The 21,092-nt window shown below is 33.9% G+C and overlaps 1 protein-coding gene across 4 annotated transcripts in view; it reads right to left on the reverse strand.

The window, feature by feature from the left end:
- Positions 1-21,092, reverse strand: part of CADM2 (cell adhesion molecule 2) — a 1,082,757-nt gene that overhangs the window by 33,344 nt on the left and 1,028,321 nt on the right. The window lies entirely within an intron of this gene.

The raw sequence follows: 21,092 nt of genomic DNA on the forward strand, positions 1-21,092 counted from the left end.
TCTTCGGTGACTGGGATGAGTGAGGTGGTCCTGTGGAGCAGTATGTAGCTCTGTCTTTGACCACTGAATTCAGGAGTGACAGAAGATGATTATGTTCGTACAGCAACTGAGAGAGAAAATAAATTATCCAAAGGTTTACATGGCAGCATGAGGTGGGGAAAGAAGGAGTCAGAAGAGGAAATTTGGGGGAAGGTTTTGATTGTTAAATGAAAGATAGGAAAAAGGAAAAGAGGTTGATAAAGAAAGGTTGCTATAGAGTGATCTTAAAATACAAAGGAAATCAAGAAATCTCTTATCTAAGAACTTCAACATTTTCAGGAAAATAAGAAAAGTAATCTGTAGAGAATGAGAAAGGCAGTGTTGGTTTTAAAGGGATTTTGAAAAAAATCATCTATTTCACACAAAATTGAGGTAGCTATGCAAATAGTTTACCGAATATTTGAGGAGGTTTAATTCCTGTTAGAATTCTGTCAAATTATAAGTTCTAAACATAAAATTGATTGTCTATGAGCTTCATTTCAAAGTGTAGCTCTAAAACAGGAATTGATTATAATACCATTTTTGGTCATATCTGAATTATCTAATAATAAATCTGTATTAAGTATGATTACAAGTATAGAGTTAAGCCAATTCCATCTTACGCTTTTACTATAAGGATATTTATATAATTCATTGACTTTAATTTCTTCAAAACTATTAATATATGTTATAAGTACATATGACACATCTGAAATGCATTAAAAAGTTTTCTTTTAGCTAGTGCTCTCTGATACATTTTATTAAAGAAACTGGTAAAACACAAAAGAACCTTTTATCCTTTAAATGCCTAGTTTATATTTTATAGCATTGTTTACTAAATGCTCAATGTCTATTCTAGCCATAACACAGATGTCCTTTGAAACACCAGCTTTTTGTAAACTTTATGTACCTGTTTGATAACTGGCATACAAATTACTAGATGTTTTATTCAGAAAAACAAGGCAGTTTATATCTCAGATTGAATGAAAGAAATTTGAGCTTTCTTGGTATAGTATAGTGTATTTAAACCATACTGTGATGAGTCTATATGTTGCTCATTTAATTGGTGTATTAAATCAGTGTCCATCCCTAAATTATAAATTGAGTAAGAAAAGTAATGGAAAAATTATTATTTATTGACATATAGAGGAGAAAAAAATATCTAGGTTAATATTGTTTCAATTAATTTACTCTTGATCAGCCAACAGCCTCCCCACTCAGGTTTCAACTATCATTACAGTTTTCTTCCTTTCTCATTTAATAAATTGTCCCCAAATAGTTTTCTGTTACAATTTAGGGTATTTAATTATTTTTCTGGTTTCAATCATGGGTATCTTTTCAAGTTGTTTTTCTTATAATTTTTATTCAGTGTTCCCTAGAGGGCATTTACACCAATACTCTAATTCTTGTTTTGTTGACTGTCTCACTGGTTGAATATATTTTTAAAAATTTGAAATCCAAGGCACTAGTTTCTTCATGTAATTCCCAGCAATATAATTGCCTTTCATTCCAAAAATGAAATATCTATTAGCTATTCTTTTGGAAAGTATCTCTGTAGAGGGATAAATAAGCGAATGACTAAAATTTTACTCTGTAAAGATGAAAATAAACCTATATAGTTCTATTAATTGACATTATTCATTCCATTTGTCCATCTTTAATTTTAATGGAAAAGGATCAGTATAGTATGTTAGCATATAAACAAGGTTTGAAACATCGGGTTGAAACTATTGATTGAAGTTTTAAAACACCAGAAAAACAAGCACAAAAACTAAGAACAGGGCAAATACAGATTATAATCTTGCTTTCTTGAAAGGCCAGATGATCACATTCAGGCTCACATGGTTCATATTTTAATGTTTATAATTTGAAGTTTTAATTTTCAGTAATGACATAACTTGTTTTGGGGTTCTAATTTAGTTGATATCAAGAAATAACTCTGGTTATCAATTTTCATCTTGGTCACTTGCTATCTGTAATTAAACCCATCCAGGGTATTTTGGCAAGTACATGAATGCCTCGTGGGAATCATGTATTTGGCATTCTAAATCTACATTTCCTATTACTTATGTAATTTAATCCATGCTATTGAACCTTCCTAAGTCTGTTTACTCATCTTTAGAATGATACAAATACCAATAATGTAAGGGGAGCCCACCCTAAGAAATACTTTATAAATTACAAGGTCAAAGAACATCCAAATCTACCTAAACTATACTTGCTTACTTTCTAAATTTTAATTAGAATTCCTAAACAGACTAACACAGAGAGAAGAAACTGTTTCAAACAAATTACTCTTATTGAGTAACTTGCCAGATGAAAGTAACTGGCATTTGAAATTTATAAACACTAGTTTTAAAAATAAATTATCCCCTTGTGTATTACATTATAAGTTAGTATACATTCTAGGCCTTTCTTTATTTATCAATTCATTTAAGAACATTTGCTATGTACAAGACCCTGTGCTAGATTCATAGCTGAAGAAAACATGGTCTCAACCCTGATAGCGTTTACCTCATATGAGCAATTTTATCAACTGCAGACAATGTAATAAAATTGCTTACAAAGCAAGAGCCCAGTCACTGAACTCTTGCTCACCTGTGTGGGTAAATCTGAAAATCAGTAAACCAATTTAGCATTCATATTTAATAACCACATTCTGTGATATGGACATATATCCTAAGGAACAGTAAATATGAAATTATTTGGCAGAAAAGTATAGTAAATCATAAATATTACAATATGAAATAGAGTTTACACTGAATTACAGGTCTATAAATATCCTTAAGAGTCCCAGGTGTTTCTTTGGGAAAAAGAAAAAAAAAATAGAAATTTGTCATTTTTGTTAGTGTTTCTGAGATTTCAACAGTGACATTGTTTCTTTCTTTATAATATAAAAATCATACAAATCTTCTCTATTGCCTTAAAACAGCAACTCGAATACAAATAAATATTACTATAACTCACAGGGTAGGTATTCTATGTCTCTAGATTTCATTACAATGTGGCCTTAATTTTGCTTTTATCTCCCATTAGTATAATAAAAATATTCTCTTAAAAGTCTTCAGGAATTTTCTAGTCAAATCAAGTGGTCTTTTTCAAGCTTCATGCATTGAACCTCTCTATACTAATTTCCTTTAAAAAAAAAAAAAAAAAAAGATTCCCCCTCCTTAACCTACACATGTCTGACTTATTTGAAATCACTTTTAATCATCCAGATTAAACTGTTTGTCTTTGTTTCTCCTCTGCTTGCTTTCTGAAAGCACCTGTTCCTCAACGACCCCATGCCAAACTGCTTCTCTTTTAGTACTCATCCCGTTGACAATTTTATCCCTGACTGTGGATTCCATCTTGATAACTCACATAACAATTTTGATGACTCAGATAACAATTTACCTCTCCAAAGTTCAAATACTAGTCTTAAATATCAGGAGAAGGCTGGGCATTTTCCCCTGAGATGTTCCCTGACCTGTAAATATCCAAGTCAGAGTAGTGAATACTGCTGTAATGTAGGAGCCAGAAATTTAAAGTCCTGTTATTAGCTGAGGGATTGTGAGTAAGTCACTTATCTTCTTAGCTTTTATGTACTCCGATACATTGAGACAAAGATCTTTCCTCAATATTATTATCCTAGACCCAGGAAAAGATGTGAAAATACTCAAAAAATGCAAATAACTGTTTAAATATGTAGTCCCAAATCCTATTATTTTCTAACCCAAACTCTCTCCTACTTCTCACCTTTTTCCCCGAGAACCATTCCTTTTCTTTTGTTCCCCACAAATAATGATCTATTAAATCCTGCTAATCATTCATGTACTATCAACTTTCTCTTTTTCTCTGATATGTCCCCAGTCTAAGACAGATTCTCATTAACTTTGACTTGAGTAATCATCTCCTAAATTGCCTCTCAGCCTCCAGCCTCTCTCCATTCTCTTTCGTTCACAGGCTAACCCAATTTTAATCTTAAAGGACAATTATGATCATGTCACTCCTGTGTCTGAAAATGTTCAATAGCTTTCAATTGCCCAGGAAGGTGAGTGTCACTTCTCAGCCTGGCATTTAAGGCCCATCACAAGAATGTTCCAAACTATGCTCTCCAGGCTTATTTCCCTCACTTGAAAGCACAGCTTTTCTTTTCCAATCAAACTAGAGTCGGGAGATTTCACTTTATGGCTCTTTTCTCACGCTTTTCACCATGGCACTTACAATTCATTGTATCCCTATCCAGCCATATCTAGTCCAATTGTACTTATAATTAGTTTATTAATCCCTTTTTTATGTCCCACTTGAAAATCATGCTATAAAAGGGCAGTCATTAATGTACTGGGACATTTTACTAGGTACTGTAAGTGCATAATTTAATCCAAAGTAAACCAGGTATTAAAACCTCATTTTACAGATGTGAATATTGAGGATTAAGAAAGTTATGTAATTTGCTCACTCATCTAGAAAATAAAAGTGAAGATTGTAATCCAGCCATGTCCAGCTTCAAAGATGATGGCCTTTCCTTTAAAGCAGTTGTTCTCAATCTGTTTAACAGATGTGAAAGTAACAAGAGTTAATTTAGGTGCACAAAAGGGATAGAAAGAAGTGAAATATACAGGTTGTAAAATCCACTACTCTGGCTTCAAAGAAGATTTTTTCTAAAAGAGAGGAGTGTAAAAGAAGAAAATATATTTTGGGGAAACATTTTTGAAAAAACATTTTTGAAACTCTATCATATGACCTATTTGTTTTGCAAACACTTTTTTATGGTTCTTGGTATGTTAAAATACTATTTTACAGCAACCGTTGGTCATTTTTATTTATTAGAATGGAAGCATTGAAAATAATTAATAGCCCCTTAACCCATTTTTGTGTTTTCATTTCCTGGAAACCCAAATACTTGTTAAGTGTATAAATGAATTTACCTTTGCAATAGGAATTGCAATTTCTTTGCCCAAAGAATAGTGAAATGAGAATTTTCTTAAATAAGTTAGAAGGGAGAACGTGTATCCTGGATCTTTTGAACCTCTGTGAAGTAATGTGACGATATACATACTTACTGAGTTGCTTTGGGATGTTCCTGAGAACACAGGTAAGTTTTCATTTATTTGTATGTTTCTAAAGCCCAGCCAAATATTTAGTTCGTGGAGAATCTCCCATTGGTGTTTATGGATTTAACTACACATATTGTTATAAAGAGCAATACTTTTAAAATTGAAAAGTTATTGAAACCATATAGTAAAAACTATTATTAAACATTTTTCAAAAGTTACATTTCTATTCTACATTTAATATGATAAAATTGTTCAAAAATAACTTTTATCCTCCAGTATTCCCATAAACATGATGAGTCATTTCAATAGGCTATGCCTCATAGAACATTTTAAATAAACTTGAGAATCAATTATAAGGAAATGGATGTTTTGCTGCTGGTAGCACAGTCAAAAAGAGAAGCATCGTTTCTGTGACAATGGTGATCTAATTAAGAGCATCTGTGCATTGAAAAGGTGTGTCCTAAAATGATTTATGATAAAATATACAGAAAGAATAAAATTTTTTTAAAAAGCTATTATCTCCTCTCTACTGAGGCTGTGAGGGTTTTCCCTAGTTTGGTTTATATGGAATCATAATGGGAAAATACTTTTGCCTTCTGATATATGGCATGCAATGTTGATAATATGTATGCTTTAAATTTAACGGAAAGAGATATATACTGAGTTATCCAAGAAAATCTAAGAGCATAAACTAATGCTTTGGAAAGAATAGTGAAATATGAAATTTTGGGGAATGAGGTAAGGAATCCACATCAAACAATTAAGTTAAAAGTTTTTAAATAGCACACTTAAAAATACATGATGATGAATCCTGTTACTAGAATTATTAATTCATTCATTTTTCAGAGCAAAAATAATTTTATTCTTCCTTCTGAATTGTCTTTTTTTCTTGAATATTATAAATCTAATATCCTTTTGAAAATAATCTGTCAAAGTCAACTTTCTCCTCTTGAAAGGTATTCTCACTGTTTACAGGCTGTAATACAAGGTTCTTGCCTAACCAAGTTAACCATAAGAATGCATATACTTGAATCAATATATTTTATTTTGAAATCTTAATTTTTATGTCTACACCAATTCATGAGGTATTCAGTATTTTCCTGGAACTGGGGATAAAGTAATCATCTCACAGTCTAGTGGCAGATCTGGTAGACCAAGACCAATCACAGCAACACGGAGTGGTTATGTGCTATAATTCTTCTCTCATATCAAGTACGATGAGCACATACAACATGAGAATGAAAGACGTGTTTCAGGGGATCTGAAAAGTTCATGAGGTTTTGAAGGATGAATAGGCATAAGATGGCAAGGTAAAGAAGACATACCCAATCGTAGCATTTAATAAAGCATAGTATGACCAATACATTGAGAACAAATGATATCTGTTAGAGAGCGATATTAGCTGGAGTTGTAAAATACCTTAATTTCTATAGTGCTTTCTTGCTTAAACATGGTTTCATCTACCAATGCTACAACAACAACAACGTGTGTGTATGTGTATTTATAATAAAAAAACTAAAATGACTATTATGCATATTTTTAAAGGTATCAGTTTTTACTCAAATTGTAGAAACAGGTCATCATTTATGGTTTTGACAAAAGCAAGGTTATAATGATAAAGAAACAAAATAATTGAATATTACAAACAAGTTTAAACTTTTGTGTCAATGCTAATGCTATCTGTCAAGTTTTTTAGACATTGATCCATTGTCAAGAAGTCCTCCAAAGTTTGAGTCATTACCAAATAAGTTTGAAAGAGAAGATGAGAGAGAAAGAGAGAGAATGCACTATTAAACTATTAAAAAGGCTAATGGTGGGAGACATGAAAACTGAATTAAATGAGAACAAGGAATAACTGAGGCTTATAGTTATTTTAAATCATGTTATTATTGAATCACCTAGGTGACATTTACTAAAGAACCATCTGTAGTTCAGAAAATGAGAACATTCTCTAAGCGTATGCTTGTGTGTATGTGTATTTATAATTTAAAAGCTAAAATGACAATTATGTGTATTTGCAAAGGTGCATGCTCTCAAAATGAATCCAATATATTTCATAAAAAATATATTTTGCAGAATTAAGGTATACAACATTATATTATAAGGTGCATATAGACAGTAAAAATGCATGTAGATAGTACTGTGAGCAAATGAACACTTTGATTATTTCAGTTACCCTTTTTTGGTGTGTGGCAAGAGCAGCTAAAATCTACTCATTTGGCATGAATCCCATATACAGTACAGTTATATTGCCTATAGTTCTCATGTTGTGCATTCGATCTCTACATTTGCTCATCCTATATATCCGCTACTTTTATCTTTTGACTTATAGCTTTCCATTTCTTTCCCTATCCCCTGCCACTGGTAACTGCTGTTTTGTTCTCTATCTTTGTATAGTTGAATATTTTTTAACACTCCACATAGAAGTGAGATCATTCTGTGGTACATATACGCAATCAAATATTATTTACCCCTCAAAAAGAACAGGATCTTGCCATTTGCTGCAACATGGATGAGCCTGGAGGATAATATACTTACAGAAAGAATAATAGAATATTTTTAAATGAGAATTTTTTTACAGTGAGTAGCACATCATCTATTTGAAACTACATATTAAGCTAAATGGGATCTTTATTGATCCAATAGAGATATTTTTCACAGACTTTTTGTAGATATAGGAAATGATGAGATAATTTATTAAAAAATTATTATTAGAGACTACTTAAGCCATGTCTACACTAATGATTTTCTATCTTAAGCTAAGGTACATCACTGATATAGGACAGAAGGAAATATATTGCTCTGGGAAGCAACATAATTAAATAGCATTAAAGGGTTTGAAAGGGAAATTGAAGTGGATGGATAAAAAAAAGCAGTTCGGGCCAGGTGCGGTGACTCACGCCTGTAATCCCAGCACTTTGGGAGGCCAAGGCAGGCAAATCACTTGAGGTCAGTAGTTCGAGACCAGCCTGGCCAAGATGACAAAACCCTGTCTCTACTAAAAATACAAAAATTAGCCGGACGTGGTGGCGGACGCCTGTAATTCCAGCTACTTAGGAGGCAGAGGCATGAGAATTCCTTAAACCTGGGAGGCGGAGGTTGCAGTGAGCCGAGATCACATCACTGCACTCCAGCCTGTGTGACCTAGGTGAAAGAGTAAGAATCTGTCTCAAAAGAAAAAAGTAGTTTTTAAGGGTACACATAACATTTTTTCCTAAGCCAATTGCAATTTAACACACCAAAGAAATCCCTTTCCTTCCTTCCTTCCTTCCTTCCTTCCTTCTTTTTTTTGTTTTTGTTGTTGTTTTTGTTCTTGTTTTTCAGAGACAGGGTCGCCCAGGCTGGAGTGCACTGGCACAGTCTCGGCTCACTGCAGCCTCTGCTACTGGGTTTCAGAGACTTTCCTACCTCAGCTTTCCAAGTAACTTAGACTACAAGTGCACGCTACCACGCCCGGCTAATTTTTGCATTTTTTGTAGAGGCCGGTTCCCTCAAGTTTCCCAGTCTGGTTTCCAATTCCTGGCTCCAGCGATCTGCGGGTCTTGGCCTCCCAAAATGCTGGATTACAAGCATGTGCCATCATGACCAGCCAAGAAATACTCTTCTTCCTAACAGTACTTGCCAAATTACTTTATGACCGACTAAAAATGTTTTACAATTTTTCTTCAGAAGTCAAACAATTTTGAGCTATTGTGTAAATAATCAGCAAAACATGTCTAGGAGTATAGGACTAACACCTATTTGACCAAATCATAGAACTCTTGAGGACTCAAAGGGATATATTTTCTAGATCATCCCATACTTATGTTATTGTAACATATTGTCTCATACTTAGGTAGTGGAAAAAAATATATATATACACATATGTATATACATTTTTTCCAGTTTGTCCAGAGTAGTATGAACCCATATTAGCTTGATGGCACAGAAATGGGCCCGTAGGACACTTTAAAGCAATAAGCACAATTGTTTGATATACAGTAGTTAGAAAATGATTATTGTATTCCTCTCTTGGATTGATTTTCTTCTTTTGAAACAAATAAAATTTAGTTTTTCTATCTAAATATTCTCAAAGTTCAGATTTTTAAAAAATATCAGCGGAAGTTTTAAAATAATTCCTTTGTTGAATTTAAAGTTGTTTTAAACCCCTCACTGAATCCTTAGTAATTTCTTTTTTCTTTGTTATAAAAAAGAACAGTTTTGGAAACTGGACTATTTTATCTTGATTATATTGCAGCGACATATTAATCATCATTAAATATGAATAAAACATGATTTCCCTAGGTGTTAACATTATCATAAAATGCCAGAGACTGAATTCAGGAGGTTAAGATTTTAGAAATTACTTTCAGAGGCAACGAAAGGGTCAACTTAAGTTTTCCACCTCCCCGCACCTTTGAAACTTCTGCAGAGGAGGATAATGTGTTGGCCTGTGATTAACAAAATTTGTGCTAGCTTTCATGCCTAAAGGAAAAAAGAGGTGGCAGTTAAACAAGTGGTAGGGCATTACTATCATTTAATTACATTTTCCTCCTATTTCATCATAATTTTTCCTTACCTGTCATTAACCTCTAACTCAAAATAATCTCAGCAAAATAACAAAACATGCAGCACAATTTTCTCTTATTCTCTTATCTAGAAAACTTCTAAAAGATAGATTCGTATGCAGAAGTAATTATAAGAGTTTATCATATGCAAGATGTTTATTAGTAATTAAATATAAAAAAATATAGGTAGATGTTTGCATATATTCGCAGGTAGTAGCTATATAACATGTTTTATATGTTACTATTTCCCTTTTTTTACTTCTTTCACCCTAATATACATACATTTCCATTTACATACTTTACCACTCTAGTATTAGAATGTAGTAAAAAAAAAAGTGTATCAAAAGACTGACATGAGTTAATTACATGACAGTAAAATTTCAAGAAGCTTGTAAATGATTTTTTCATTTCAAGAGTAAAATCATTAACTTTTTTCCTTTTTTAAACAAAACTCACATTTTATTTAGATAAAATGAAATAAACTATACAAAATTGATTTTCTTCACCAAAAATAACAGCAATATTTTCCATAGTTTTCTAGATAAACCACAACACTTATTTTTGTAGGTTTTCCAGGTTTTGCTTATAAATCCAGATGAGGCAGTAGATAAGAGTCATGGAAAAAGACAAAGAAAACAGACAAATCAGTTGTCAGTATCCATGGCCTCTGATTCTGTCTTAAACATGAAACAGAAGCGTTCAACATATACCTGCTAAAAAGTTTAGGAAGATGTAGGCTCCACAAAGGAATGTAGACAGCAACAACGAGAGGTGGAACAATGGCAGGATCTTCCATTCAAACTTTAAATGTCGTTTGTTCCTTTAAGTTAGAGAAGGACAAAATCGACACTGAAAACCTTGTTTGGCGAGTTCACAAGCTTTTCTCAGGTAATTTCTCGTAACTGTCCAGTAGAGATTTTTAACATACTTAAAACTCCTGTTAGTCAAAGGTCAATCGTGGGCTTCACTATATCATTTTATAAAACATATTCCTTCCTCCCACACCTCTTCAAAAACATATTTCTTCAAAGAATTCACAACACCCAACATGTAGAGATCCACAGTGATAATAAATGCTATGTCTAAAATGACTTAACTAAAACAATTCCAGAGTGCCGTCAGCAGAGGACGCGCAGAAGGAAACATGGCACTTTCAATGTTCTCTTCTGGAAGAACAGGTAGATCTTCAAAGCCTGAGAGTTCAAACGGGGGCCATTTAAACAGGAAGATTATCAATGGCTAATGCATTCAATGGAGTCCTATAGGCAATGATATTTAGTGATTAAGTGGCCTACATACACCTTATGGCTTTTCATCCAAATATCAAATATAAGAAAGCCTATTTGTAAAAGTCTCTTAGGTATTTTCCAAGGTTTCGGAATTATCTGTGGGAAGCTCTAACTTACTTGTATAGAGCTTAATATATGTGTTCACCATTAAATCCAGGTCGTGTTTTACATCAAAATTTATGTTAAGCAAAGCCAAGTTACTCGACCTTTGGTCTGTCAAAGTGTTCCTCAAATATGCTTTAAAAGCGTTCGTCCATTTTCATACCACTCATGCTCAACCTTCATCACAGGAAGAATACACAGGACCTTCAGCAATGCATGCACATTAGGAAAAAACTTGATGTCAGGCAGGTGGAGGGCTTCATAGATGGTGGGTGGAAGCTCTACATCTTTCCCCCTGTGTTTCCATTTGATTCTCCAACAATGAAGCTCGGCTGAGTGTGTGTCATGATTGGGTAAGTCACTTCCATAGACGTCAGCATGGTGTTGCTCCAATATATTGAATTTGAGTTGTCCGCATGACTGAGGGTACCAGAGATAAGCATTTAAGAGCTTTGAGGTGCTGTTCTGAGAAAATATCTTTAAATTCCTGAATAATGTGCTCCACTGTTGGGACACTTAAGGTTTCTTTATAGTAACTCTCAGAGGTTAGCTGATATTCCAAGTTACCCTGGTGAGTGCTGTGGAATTTTCCAGGGCGTTTCATTCGAATATCAAGTTTGGTTGCCAAATTCGTGGCTTCCTCAAACCAAAATTCATGATAAACTTCAATATTTTCCGTCACGTCGTTGAGTGAATGCGGTACTACAGTCAAGCTACCAGCTGCAAACAAGACATCAGAGGTTTGCCCCTGGAGTTTTTTCCCAAAGCCTCTTGTCAAAGATAGGACATTTTTAAGAACAACAATAGTAACAATGAAATCATTCCATGCCTGGAATCAGTTTTAAAATGGATCAGTTTCTTTACATGTTGAGACAACTAATAGATATATAATAAATGGTGTATTTTTCACATTATCTGTAATTTTTCTATTTTCTAATAAATAGTTTTTATAACTTATATTTTCAGAGAAGTGTATTTGTTTCATATAGATTTTCAAATAACTATGCCTAGAGTTATAAAATGCATTTTCTTTCTATTCTTTTAATTCCATCCTTATTGGCAATTAATTTCTTGATTATTTGTGCATGTTAATAATTTATTTTTCTTAGTGATTCTAAAGCTATTGATTATTTTACTGACTTTATAAATTCTAAAGTCTGTTTTACAATTTGTTGATTTCTAATTTTATCTTTATTATGTTCCATTTAATTTAAAAATTTTCATTATTTTTTCTTAATATTTGTTTCTTTCTCTCAATATTTATTTACACCAGTGAAGATGTTTGACACGTAAATTTTCTTTTAAATAAAGTTTTAAACAGAGCTTATATATTTGTTAGGTTAGCTGCTTTCCAGTTATTTTTTAATGGAAGATTTTTTATATTTGTCTCAAGAGCTTATTCCTAAATATTCATTATATTGCCATTAAAATTTTTTCTTCTATTATCATTATAGGATTATTAAATTAGTGCCAGAGAAAATACTGTGTATAACTCTATTACATTTTCTTTTACTGATTGTTATTTCTTTACTACTCAACAGATAATGATTGATTTAAAAAAAAAAGTTTACCCCTACATAGGAAAAAAGTTAGATTTTTTATTTGAAGAGCAGAATTGTATGTATATCTATCAGATCTAGTTTATTTTTGTTATTATTCAGTTTACTTAGATGAATATTATTTGACCTGTCCAGGATTTTAGTTCCCTATATGATTTTCCAAAATGTAATATTACATATGTGGTTTCAAATAACTATCTTTGTATTTCATACTATCAACATGAAATATTATTTCATCATTGCTATTTACTTTAATTTAAATTAAAGTATTAAAAGATTAAATGGAGCAGAGTTAATGTTGGACTTTCCAGGTAGTCCTAGAAGGAACAGCAAATTTCACCAAGACAGTCAACAAGTAACAAAGGCATCATTTAGGGTATTACCTCAACACAAAATATTGGAAATTGTGTTGTGTTACCCCCAAAATAGTCACATGACATAATGCATTTGTTGAGATAGATTTAGCCATTTCTCAATGTATATATACTTCAAAACATCATGTTGTATATACACAGTTTTAAATAAATTTAAATATATATTATTTTATTTGTCAATTAAAAAATAATTTTTAAAACTTCAAGAATATACACATGAAATCCAATTAGAAATTAGTTTCACAATCCTTATGTGACTATAAAAACAAATAGTTTTTAACAGCCCATGGGAGAGAAAGAGGGCTTTATGTTTTGAGAAGGAAGTATCAGTTTATGTCATTAGATATTTACATTGTCAACTAGTTCATATGATAAAAACTGGCAAAGTACAGTAAAACCTACAAGATATGTTATATAACTATTGTTTCAAGTTTTAACAAAATACTATTTCATTACTTAATTTAAAAGTATTCTATCTGAAGCACAGGGTGCTGGCACTCCAAAAATAAGTGACCTTCTTCCTAAAAAACATAGTAAAAAAACAAATGAAATAACTTTGCCAAAGCCTTCCAAACAGACTTTCCTCCCTTACAATTCTGAAATAATTGAGGATCAGGTTCCAGAGAAACAAATATTTTTTACAATTCATGTAAATAGGTCATGTCATCATTGCAGGTATGTGTGTACCATTTTGCTTTTGATTGTTCAAATAATGGAAAGAATATATATATATCTCTCTATAATATATATATATTCATATATATATTTATATATTTTTTTTCTTATACACACACACTATAACACCAGTTCTGGATTTATTAAACCATTAAGGTTTAATCTCTTTAGCCTTCAGTATGCAATAAATACCATTTTGTGTTTATTTTCAGTGAGAACCATACTACCAAATACCCTGTATTGTAATAATAATTTTATTTTCTCATGGAAAAAGAGCACATTTGGGGAAAAGAAAGAACATTTTACATCAAATGCATTGAGAAGATACTTATTAACTTAACATTTATAGATGATAATCCATATAATTGAAAACTGGAAAAAAAATGATCAAAAGTAATCACATTTTAAAAGCGTATTTCTCAAAAATTTGAGAGAAGGTAACTTTATTAATGAAATTATGTAAAATTCACCTGGGTCAAATACATAACCAAATAGTTTTTGAACTAGAAAAAAGCATTCAATAGTTCATTTTGCCTTTTAATTAGCAAAGATCAAGATTCCAAATTAAAATTTAGCCCTCTAAATTATCTTTGGTGACTAGATTTTCTGCTATCCTTTAAATTGCCACTTCAGTTTGCATAAATTACATATTGCCTTCCTCTATATCACCTCAGCGTTGAATTATGCATCATAAATGTTTGGTGTTTTGTTTATGCAAATAAAATAAAATGCAAATAAAATATTTTGGTAAGAGTTCAAATTTCATTTTTCCAAATGACATAATACAGTAGAATGATTCTAAACTGACTTATAATTTTTCACATTTTTCAGTCAGATGGTTATATATTCAATGTGCTATCTAGATGACCAAAAGATTTGGTGTCCTTTTTTTCTTTTGTTTGGTTATGTAACTGCTAAAGACATCAGCCAGTGTATTTTAGGCTACAGACACGAAGGAATAAACAGGCTGCATGTCTCTTTTATTCCCAGTCTAAAAAGTAAGATTTTCCTTGACTAGAAAAGATATTAATTTTTACATTTTGCAATACTATCCTTTACAATAACCCTCAACTTTGGAAAACAAAATTGATTTTCACATCTCAAATTAACTTACACTTGATATTTGAGAATGCTGTGGTTAGCTGGAATTTCATGACATGATGAATCTAGAACTCCCAAATTAAGAACTGGCTAGCCATGTTAGGAAAATTAGCTTTCAAATTCTAAGCTATAATTAAAATTTTCCTCTTAGCTCTATTTTGACCTATTTGAGATTAATTTGCAAATGTTCAATAGAAAGAAGAATAAGACATTGCTCATCTGAAATTTAAGACAAAAATACCATCTTTATAGTTTGTTATTAAAACACCATGGCCTTTCATTATTTTTTTCCCAAACTTACCGAACAGGACATTAAAATTGAAAGTCATAGAGAAGCCAGAACCTCTGTAGTAATTTAAACATTTCCTTGGTCTTGATAGCATTGCACTCTTTAAGGTGTGTGAGCTGGAGAGGTCCAATCACCAGCCACAACAGTTTAATTATCTGCCAAATCCTCTTTTATTTGCCCTTTCAAGAAAGTCCCCATGTCTTTGAAATGGCATTTGCTTAGTAAAAGATTAGTGTGAATTAGGCAAAAAGAGGTAAACGTGGTACCTCACAGGCTATTGCAACAGAACAATCTGGCAAGTTCCTCCATCCTCAGGTGAAATTCTATATTTACTTATTTACCTTGGCTGCTGGAAAGTTCAGTTTATACGTTTCATGACAATCAGTGCACAGATTATTAGAACATGCTAAGAGCAACCTACTGACATTTTCCCCAGTGTCATACTGTTTCTTCTCTTCTTTTCGTTGTCCAAGTATATCTTCACTGGCTGTTGCTTTTTATCACCATTATTGTTATGATCATTTGTACCATATGTATTTTGACAAACCTTATCAAATCTGCTTTGAATAGAGGCACACTTTACATAAACATGATGAAACTGCTGGAATCTGGAATATAGTAAAGACCATCCTGCTCCTGGGCAGTTACCAGGACATACGAATTTCGGGAGAATGGAGACCGCGGTAAAGAGATAATGGTGGGGGGATGGGGGGTGGGAGAAAAGTCAATAGGTTTGTTTATTTATATATTTATTTATTTTGAGACGGAGTCTCATCTGTCAACCAGGCTGGAGTGCAATGGTGTGATCTTGGCTCACTGCAACTTCCACTTACCGGGTTCAAGCAATTCTCTTGCCTCAGCCTCCCGAGTAGCAGGGATTGCAGGCATCCGTCACCATGCCCAGCTGTTTTTTGTATTTTAAGTAGAGATGGGGTTTCACTATGTTGACCAGGCTGGTCTTGAACTCCTGACCTCAGGTGATCTGCCTGCCTCGGCCTCCCAAAGTGCTGGGATTACAGGTGTGCGCCACCACGCCCAGCCAATATACTTAAATTAGTAAGACCTGCTGCTCTAGAAAGATGCCATGAAAGGAATTTCTGGAGCAGAATGGTCCCCAAAACACCCACTTATGTTTCTAAGGAGGTCAAAGTAGTTCCCAGGCAAGGGTACCTGAACCTCTAGAGAGTCCTCACTTGTTACATCTGGCAGCTTATTCCTAATAGAGAAAAGAAAAATTAAGACTAAAGGTAAACCTGCCTTAGAGGTTTGAAAGTCTCATCTTATTTTCATTTATTACCCTCTAGCATAGAGATAAATCAAACCCTTCAACAGGTTGAGTGCTACTCCACATGTTCAGCAGGTCACACACAGCTTATCTGTTGGTGGAGAAGGGATTGCCCATGTAATATCAAGACATATATACTTCTAAACTCCTAATACTCACTGTCGAGATTCCTGCCACCATGCTGAATATTCTGTCATTAAGGATGAAACCTTTCTGTTAAAGCTCTGGTCTACATTTCAAGAGAGCAACATCCCGTAGTAATTCCTTAAAAATATGGTCATTTCCCCAAAAATATACCGCTTTTAAAAATTAGTAAAAATTGGGTAGTAAAATAATTCCTGGTCCTATGTTTGTTGCAGCACTGTTTACAATAGCTAAGATTTGGAAGCAACCTCAATGTCTATCGATAGATGAATGGATTAAAAAATGTGGTACATATACACAATGGAGTACTATTCAGCCATAAAAACTAATGAGATCCAGTCATTTGCAACAACATGGATGGAACTGGAGATCATTATGTTAAGTGAAATAAACCAGGCACAGAAAGATAAACATTGCATGTTCTCACTTATTTGTTTAATCTAAAAATCAAAACAATTGGGCTCATGGAGTCTATAGAGAGTAGGAGGACGGTTACCAGAGGCTGGGAAGGGTCCTCGGGGGTTGAGGGGAAGTGGGGGTAGTTAATGGGTACAAAACATTGTTAGAAAGAATAAGACCTACCATTTGACAGCATAAAGACCTACTATTTGACAGCACAATAGTGTGACTATAATCAATAGTAACTGTATAATTTAAAATAAAGAGTGTAATTGGATTGTTTGTAACTCAAAGAATAAACGTTTGAGGAGATGGATACTCCATTCCCCATGATATGCTTATTTCACATTGTATGCCTGTATCAAAATATCTCATACATACACCACATAAATACATACACCTATTATATACTCACTTTTTTTTTTTTTTTTTTTTTTTTTTGAGACAGAGTCTCACTGTTGTCACTCGGGCTGAAGTGCAATGGTGTGATCTTGGCTCACTGCAATCTCTGCCTCCTCGGTTCCAGCAATTCTCTTGCTTCAGCCTCCCAAGTAGCTGAGATTACAGGTGCCTGCCACCACACTCAGCTAATTTTTGTGTTATTAGTAGGGATGAGGTTTCATCATGTTGGCCAGACTGGTCTTGAACTCCTGACCTCAGGTGATCTACTCGCCTCGGCCTCCCAAAGTGTTAGGATTACAGGCGTGAGCCACCATGCCCAGCCACAAAATTATTTAAAAAATAAAAATAAATAAAATAATTCCTGGAGATTGCATGATTTTTTACTGAACTTAACATTAGGTGCTGAACTAAGCATTAATCATAATGTATTCAAAGCTGAGCCACAAGTAGAAAACCAGTTATAACTGCCTCCAGAGTCTTATACCTACAAGTACAGCAGGTACTCTCCTGAGTGTGATGCTGGGGAAAACAGTAACAATAGATGGAGCAAGAGATGACTCCTGCTTTTTCTGGGAATTAATAAGAGAGAGGGAAAAGAATGTTCCTGCACAGTAAAGCATGTGGCCTCGACATGAGAGGGGCGTTAGGGAGAAACTGAAAGGCCTTCCGCAGATGAAGAGCCAGGAAATCTGGTGTATATAGCACGGTCAGTAAGAGCAATTCCTGTATGGCACAGAATGCCCAGGTAGGAAGTTACCACTGAACTTCAGTCCAAAGGTGGTCACAAGACATTGATAGGTTTTGCTTTGATTTGCATTTTATGCATTCCACACGCTGCCGTGGAGAGTAGGAGAGAAGAAATAAAAATGGAATCAGGAAGAAAAGTTAAGTGGCTTGGCAGAAATAGCCAGCAGCAGGCATAATTTTTCTTCTATATTTATCATCATTTTGCTAAGCATTGGATTAGATCCAACCTATGAATAGGACAAAATTAACGTAAAGACTAAAAGCCCGGGAAATGTTAAATATTTAATTCTTGATGAGGCGTAACATTCATCCTGTCATGCTATTTCTCTGCACACAGCATAGAGTCAGAGTTTGGGGCCCTCACTGTGAGCTGAAGCACCCCACGGCACCACAGTAACCTCACAAGAGTGACACAGGATCTTTCAAAATTTTGACGAAGACATAGAGACATGTGTTGAACCTCACATGAGCTACTATCTCGTGATAGTTCAGTGTTTTAACATTAGATTGCACCAAATCCCTTCCAATGATGCCATCACTTCATAAATCTCAGATTCTGGTGTTTGCGGTGACAATACACAAGTACCACAGAGATAACAATGTGTAACTCTTATGCTATTGTAACTGGAATGTTATTTATTTTGGCATTAAAAAATAAACATACAAGGAAACTCTTTTTTTTTCGTTTCGTTTTGTTTTGTTTTTAACAAGATCATTTTCCTCCATCAATCCCCCATGCAGCAACCACTATCTTCCTTTCTCAGTGGTGGAGTTATTAAAGAATTTCGATACTCCTTATCTTTCTTAATAGAGAAGAGGATCCATGGTCTGCATCTGGCCCAGACTTAATTTATTTGGAGCCATTGGCTCCAAGTACATATGAAAGTATATGTAACCTTTAAAAAAGTCTTATTGTGATAGTACCAATTCCCTTTTAAAATCTGGTAATCTGGCAACACTGGGTCCATAATTTTTCGACATAGTAAGAATCAGCAGAAAATGCTTTGGGCCACCCCCTTCTGAAGTAACCTTTGCTCTCCATTTTGGCACAGTTTCCACTGATTTACTTGATCCCAGTAGTCACTTGAGTTTGCCTCTGACTTAGTGTGACAAAGACTTTAATGTAGGGATGAATTCTTAAAGGTATGAGGTTTTACTGTGACTATTGTCTATGCCATGGATCCGTGAGTGATGCAGACAGTGGATAGATTTCTACAGTTATGAATACTGGTAATACTCATAGACACACTTTTTGAGATTATTCCATATATAATAGGCATTATTCTAAACACTTTACATTTATTAATTATGCTCACAGCAATATTATCATAGTCACAGCAATTCTATGAGGTAAGCTTTCTTAATTTTTATTTATAGACATGTCAAGAAGTTTGAATAGTCAGATTTTACCCTGCTTGCAAGCTAAGCTGATCTTCCACTGTTTCATAGATGCTGGCAGAAGACATGGGGGTCTCGGATTAGAGACAAAGGGATTTATTACTCTGTTGCAACTAGCAGGATCATCAGTTTGAATTGGTTCCCCTTAGGCCCCAAGTCCCATGGGAAAAATGGGGAGTGGGCCAGGTGGTTGCAGGTACACGCAGTCAGTTTTCTTCACAGCTTAAGAACCCTGGGAGTTAGAAATCCTAGCATTTATAATGGACAGCAAGAAAACCTGCCACTCATTTGCCAGTTTCCCTAGAGTAAAACATCATCTTTATTAAACTGAGCAGTCAACCCAGTCTCTGCTGAGGAGAAGAATACAATCTCTGTTTTCTACGGTTGTTCATTAAATACACATTCTTGAAGAGGATGGGGAAATTCCCGTCCACAATGGGCTATAATGGAGAGGAGTGATAAACAGCAAATAATACATAGCATTGCTTTAAGCCTATTATTTTCAAATAACTTTTTAGTTTACTTACACTGGATAATTTTACAACACGATACATTCCATCACAAATCCTAACTAGAGGGCCAGTTATAGGTTATAGATAGGGGTCAGAACGAGGTATCCATAAAATTTCATGGAAACCAAAACTGTGAGATAAAATTTAAAACCATTGAAACACAATTTAAAATTATACTATTTATGAACCTATTTTGAACCAATAGTTTTAAAAACTTTCTGTTTCAAAGAGCTATAAATATCATAGACTCTATGAGTCAAACTTAGACCTGCGTATCAGAATCTCTAGGGGTGGCATAAAAATTAAAGTTGGGGAACTAATTTTAGAAAGCTTCCCAGGTAAGCCTGAGGTACAGACTGGAAGAGAGACGAAAAAGTCACACAGTTCTGAAGGATAATCTCTAAGTTGGTGAGTGAGACGTTTCACAACAACTGGACTTGATTCCAGGTGACCTGTATATGACCCTAGGGTGGCACAATAGAATTAGAAAGCATAAAATTAAGAAAGCATAAAATTGGATGTCTGTCTGCTCAGGGAATATACTATACTAACATATATGGCACTGTCAAAATGGCATCAATGAAAGGGGAACTCAAAGCATAATAATCTTGCATGTTAATTCAGAACTGTAACAAAGAGTAACATTGATCCTGTGGGTACAAAGGAGTCCTCATTTGCACAGTACAAGATCTGAAAGGGTATCGACAGTTCACCAGGCAAATGCGGGGTTGATAACATATAACCCTTCTATTTACATATCTTCTTACTTTGAATCTGTGTTCCTATAATTAATAACTAATAATCCCAGGACTTTGACATCATGAAGGAAGGGCCCTGGATTGAATTAGTAACTTAAGCTCCATCAATATTTTATATTCATCCTCTCCTTGGTGGCTCACGCTGTCATCCACTCATCTGTTCCCAATCCACTGATGAATCTTCCAACTTTCTTGACCAATTTTGCTATCAGGTTCATAATTTTATCCTCCATACCAAGTCCCAAAATGACCCTGGGAAATTCCAATATCCAAATAAAAGAGACATCTATACGTCTACAATTATACAGCAATGGCCTCCAAATTCATAGCTCCAGACTTGTGTATTTTTCTCTTTAATATTAAATTTTAGCTATGATTTGATCATTTAAAAATCTTTCTTAACCTCACAGCAGTTTGGCTAACCACTCATCTGACCACCCTCTGGATCACCTAG

The sequence above is a fragment of the Macaca fascicularis genome, chromosome 2, assembly GCF_037993035.2.
Source record: "Macaca fascicularis isolate 582-1 chromosome 2, T2T-MFA8v1.1".
NCBI classification, from domain to species: Eukaryota; Metazoa; Chordata; class Mammalia; order Primates; family Cercopithecidae; genus Macaca; species Macaca fascicularis.